Source organism: Triplophysa rosa, linkage group LG25 (assembly GCF_024868665.1).
Source record: "Triplophysa rosa linkage group LG25, Trosa_1v2, whole genome shotgun sequence".
Classification (NCBI taxonomy): Eukaryota; Metazoa; Chordata; class Actinopteri; order Cypriniformes; family Nemacheilidae; genus Triplophysa; species Triplophysa rosa.
Window position 1 is genome coordinate 13,004,981 of NC_079914.1, and position 6,177 is coordinate 13,011,157.

The window sequence follows — 6,177 nt, forward strand, 5'->3', positions numbered from 1 at the left end:
TTTCAATTTTGGGTGAACTATCCCTTTAATGTTTCACATTTGGTTAGCAGATGAATTCAGCTGTCACGGGGAAAGAAAATGTATGTTTTCGAAGATTTGATTTTGATCTTTTATTGTTTTGTATTTTAAAGCATACGTGTGATTTTTACATACCAGACTGGAGAATCAAGGACTTTTTTGGGTTGCGAGTTATTAAACAGACCCCTGGCTAAGACTGAAAGAGAGTATGACACGTATGAATAATTTATATCCTCCCGCTCAATAAAACATTGCTTTTCTGGCCTTCTCGTAGAACACAAGGTCCGGTCCGCTGTCTAGTTTTGCGTTCTGATGTACAGCACTGTGTAAAGGACTCGTTATAATGAAACGCATGTCCAAAAATGTCTTTATCTCACACTAATGCTCTTGGGATTGAAATGTTCTTCGGATGTTTGGTTTCACTTGTGAAAGTTAGAGCTGTTTTTCTCTCTCTCAGCGTGAGCTGTAGACGGGACATTGTGTACTCGATACTATGGTGGACATGGTGTGCATGATAACATGGGGGTTTCATTCAGCTTAAATCGGATAGCACTTTCTTTCTCTTTTTTTCAAAACCTATTGAGCTGTCAACTAACAAAGCATTTTAAGAACCACGTAAAATCTTTGTGTCTTCGTAAATGTTCTGTTTAAATCGAGTTGAGTCTTTGGAGTCGTTCCTGTGATGTGTTTTTGGAGCAGCGTTTGTGTCTCTCAGCTCTCCTCACATTCATTAACACATCTGTGAGAAAGGTGACACTTTCAGAGGCGAGAAACCTGACTTCATCGTAGGATGTCGATGAGAGAAGATGCTGCACTGCTTTTCTGAGTGGGCCACGTCGATCACATCGTACTTTTACATTTTTACACTTTACACATTCCACCCACAGGACCTCCTGTGTCCTCCAAACCGCTGATATAAACTTCATAAACAAAGAAAGATTGAACTCAAATTGCTGTTTTATTGAATAACTGTTACAAAAGGTGCCTTATTTTACTTGATATATTAATTTGTGTTAATACGTTATATATGCAAAAACATATAATACACATTTATACTCTTCACTTTACTGTTACCCTGTAGACATTTCATTTCCTCCCACTCTTCATATGTTTATTTTGTACTTTTGAATAAACTTTAAATTTAAATCATGTTTTTGTTTTATACGTTTTTGTATTTTTTGTTTTTATGTTAGAATTTGTATAGCTTTTATAGCTTTAATACAAATACAATCTTGATTCATGTTCATACTCTTACTTTTCTGTAAATTAAAAAGTCAACACTTTGTAGATCTTTATGGTAGCTATTTTTGCCGTAGTTCTGTTTAGTTTGATTTAAATCTCGTATTTTGTATTTAAATCTCATATCTTGTTTGCACACATTTTGTTCTACAGTGAGAATTTCATAGAAGGTTCAAGTGGTGAATATTGTTGATACAGCAGCGCCCTCTCCTGGTCAACATACAAAACTGACAGTCGTTTATTTTTATGTAAACATGCTGACTGCACTGTTAAAAATGGCTGTTTGAAAATTAGAAATAAAATCAATCATTTAGTGAGGTTTATACGTTAAGGCTTAAAGAAATCTAGAATAAGACAATATTCTTATGTTTAAAGAGTACATAACTAGGGATTTTTAAGGTCCTACGTTGGTTTATGGAGTGTCCAACAACAAGTTTATGTACATGGAAGGTGTAAAAACACTATTATTTCGTAATAATAGGCAGTTATTCTTACCTTACTTCTATCTTACCTTACTACTATCTGTCTAATCCCCTCCTTTCCGCTAGCCTGGTCTGATGTGATTGGTCACATGGTTTAGTCTGCTGTGATTGGTCTACCGCGAATGAGGCTCACGAGCTACAGTGTTTGTTGGAGAAGAGTGAAGTTTTCGCGGGCAGTCCTAGCAAAACGTAGGCGGGGTCTATATGTAGTGACGTAAATCCACGACAAGGGACGACTCGTATGCGTGATTCAGAATCGACTCCCTTTTTTCAAAGCCAATAACTTTGTTATTCATTCACCTTTGGATTTACAACTGCTTACTCTATCTATCTATCTATCTATCTATCTATCTATCTATCTATCTATCTATCTATCTATCTATCTATTTTCCTTCTAACTGCTAGCAACTGTCAGTTTACTCTCAGTCAGTTTAAATCCAGAGTCAGCGTCCATTTTCCTGTCAGTTGTCTCTCTGTATAATGAGACAGACCTTTCAAATGCATTAACTCCTTCGAGACTGTGTCATTTAGACGAAGGCTATCGCCAGCACTCCCCCTCTGCTCCTTTTCGCTGAACTTTAATCTAACGTTTCTCGGAAACGGTGCGAGAGTGAAAGAGGATCGGCGGGGAGCGCGGCGTCTCTGACAGCTGGAGATGGCCATTAAACGTGCGGTCGGCCGTCTAACCCACCCTCTCAGGACAGACAGCACTTAACGCCGGATCACGATGATGTGCGGCGGTCTAATGGACGAGAGCAATGAAGTGGAAGACAAGGAAAATTACCAGCTCGGTCCGAACCCACACAATTCCCCGCAGCAACCTTCCGTTGAAAATAAACGAGATCATTTTTGTTTGATGTCTTTTATGCGTCGTTCTTGTCAAACGCTGTGTCTATGTTTTGCTAGTAGACATAAAGGGATAGTTCACCCAAAAACGACAATTCTGTCATCATTTATTGACCCTCATGTTGTTCAAACCCTGTATATGACAGATATTTTGAGAAATGTGTTTTGTGTCCGTATATTGTAAGTCAATGGGGTTCAATGTTGCTTGGTTACCAACGTTCTTCAAAATATCTTGTTTTGTGTTCCACAGAAGAAAGTCATGCACGTTTGGAAAAACATGAGAGTGAGTAAATGATGATGTATTTGTCATTTTTGGGTGAAAAAAGATGTTTTTACTCTGTACACCCGAAAGCTTTTCCAGTCTGGTCAAACGTCACCTGTTGTTTGGGGATGTGTGTGTTTGACCATTTGTCTCACACACCCGATTGCTTGCGGACAGCGGGTTGAAAATGACGTCCAGCATTCAAACAACAGGACGAGAGAGAGATTGTTTTAATGAAAACTGAAAACCTTTAATCACATGCAAAAAAATATATTTTCATATCATCTTTATTTTAGGTGGAGATACGGAAGGTCAAGGTTAAATGATGGTGGACCTCACACGAGTCGAACTGGAAATGTTTTTGCCGGTGGTTGGTAGATTGAGATTACAGGGTTTTGGGGATTATTGTTGCCATGGATACAGTTGTCTCCTATTGGTTCGACAAGGGACAGGCACATTGACTGCGCTCAACCAACCATGCTATGAAATTTGGGTGAATTTACGGTGAAATTAGTTTTTGGCTTTTATCGGCTGTGACTAATAAGACTTGTCTATGTAAGATGCTCGGTTTCTTAAAGGGACCGTTCACCCAAAATAAAAATTCTTTCATCATTTCCTCACCTTCAAATTGTTCCAAATCTGTATAAATTTCTGGTAACACTTTAGTATAGGGACCAATTCTCACTATATTAACTAGTTGCTTCTTAGCATGCCTATTATTAGCATATTGGCTGAGAGATGCTGATTTAATACACGTCTGATGCTAACAGGAAGTAGCTCTTCTGCATTTCGCCGAGCTCACTGCAAAGACATCCTTTTGCATTTTAAACGTCTGATTGAAGCTAGTGGGCTCAGAGAGAACAAGCGTCGCGTGTGTGTGAGATGCAAACAAAATAAAGTGTGACCAAATTTCTTTGTTCTGTTGAACACAAAAGAAGATTTTTCAAAGAATGTAGGAAAGTAAACACTTCTGGGGCACTTTTGACTACCATTGTCATTTTTCCTACTGTGGTAGTCAATGGCGGCCAAGAAATGTTTGGTTATAAGCATTCTTCCAAATATCTTCCTCCGTGTTCATCAAAACAAAGAAATTTGTGCAGATTTGAAACAACTCAAGGGTGAATAAATGATGACCGTTTTTTTGGGGGGGGCAAACTGTCCCTTTAATATCCCTTTCTTACGGTGATGTCATTGGTCTGGATGATTTCACGATCAGATTGTGAGATTTGTGAGGCAGTTGTGAGAAAATACACATTAACTTTCTAATCTACTCGAAAAACGACAAGGTGTGTGTTTCATTTTAGATGTTGACTGTCGATAATTTTAACAGTCAAAAGTGATTTGGAGTAGTTGAGTATTCACATTTCGTTATTTTGGATTATTTTAAACTTGTGATATTCAAAATTAGACGTGATGATTTCTAAGATCTGGGGTCAGGAAGTGACAGCAGGAAGTGCAGAACATAGTGCCCACGATTGTTTGCATCTCACACACACGCGTGCACGCTTGTTCTCTCTGAGCCGAATTCAAGCCTACAGAACAACACTAGCTTTGATCAGACGTTTAAAATGCAAAGAGAAGAATGTCTCTGCAGTGAGGCGGTGAGCTCGGCGAAATGGAGAAGAGCTACTTCCTGTTGGCATCAGACGTGTATTAAATCAGCATCTCTCTCACTCGTTCTCTCTCACTTTGCATCATGATGTAGGGTTTTAAGAGCTCAGGTCGATGTAATATGACATGTTCAAACATCATCACGTTTTACTTTTACAATTTACACGTTTTTTATTTTTCTCTTCATGTGCATAAAAGCCTTTGGCATTATAGTGTTGTATATCAGACACATTTATAATATGTGAAATATTTTTTAAGACGATTATGTCTTCGCTGTATGCTTCATATGAACATATAATGTTCCACATACAATCATTATCATTTAGTCTAGAGTGTTCAGTGATCTGTGTATTTACAGACGGCGTCTGTAATTTTTTTTTTAAAGAAATACACCTATGCTTATCTAATTCAGATATGGATTCTTGTTTCTTAACGTTTTCAAAAAACGTGCCGTCACAATCCATTTATCCAACATTATCAAACTCTCTACATGCAAAGAGAAGGACAGAATTAAGATGTCACCATGGCAGCGTTGCCATGGCGCCCACCTCTTCTGCTGTCACGAGTGTTTTCCTCGACGACGAGAGGTATAATAGATGTAACTGAACGGACGTCGACATCAAAGATGAACTTTTTGGTTTGTGACTCATTTGTGGAAATTAAAGGAACAGTTCACCCAAAAATTAATTCTGTCATCATTTACTCAGCCTTAAGTTGTTGCGAACCTGTATACGTTTTATTGTTCCACTGAACATACAAGAAGATATTTGGAAGAATGTTTGCAGCCGAACAGTTCTGGGGCACCACTGACTTCCTTAGTAACTACTATGGTAGTCAATGGTGCCCCACAATGGTTTGGTTTCCTACATTATTTTGAATACCTCTTTTTGGTTTGCGACTCATTCGTGGAAATTAAAGGGAAAGTTCACCCGAAAATGAAAATTCTGTCATCATTTACTTCAGCAAAGTTGTTGCGAACCTGTAAACGTTTTTTTTGTTCCACTGAACATACAAGAAGATATTTGGAAGAATGTTTGTAGCCGAACCGTTCTGGGGCACCATTGACTTCCATAGTAGGAAACGAAACTACTATGGTAGTCAATGGTGCCCCACAATGGTTTGGTTTCCTACATTATTTTGAATATCTCTGTTTGTATTTATTTATACAGATTTGAAACAACATTTGGGTGACTAAGTGATGACAGAATTTTCAATTTTGGGTGAACTATCCCTTTAATGTTTCACATTTGGTTAGCAGATGAATTCAGCTGTCACGGGGAAAGAAAATGTATGTTTTCGAAGATTTGATTTTGATCTTTTATTGTTTTGTATTTTAAAGCATACGTGTGATTTTTACATACCAGACTGGAGAATCAAGGACTTTTTTGGGTTGCGAGTTATTAAACAGACCCCTGGCTAAGACTGAAAGAGAGTATGACACGTATGAATAATTTATATCCTCCCGCTCAATAAAACATTGCTTTTCTGGCCTTCTCGTAGAACACAAGGTCCGGTCCGCTGTCTAGTTTTGCGTTCTGATGTACAGCACTGTGTAAAGGACTCGTTATAATGAAACGCATGTCCAAAAATGTCTTTATCTCACACTAATGCTCTTGGGATTGAAATGTTCTTCGGATGTTTGGTTTCACTTGTGAAAGTTAGAGCTGTTTTTCTCTCTCTCAGCGTGAGCTGTAGACGGGACATTGTGTACTCGATACT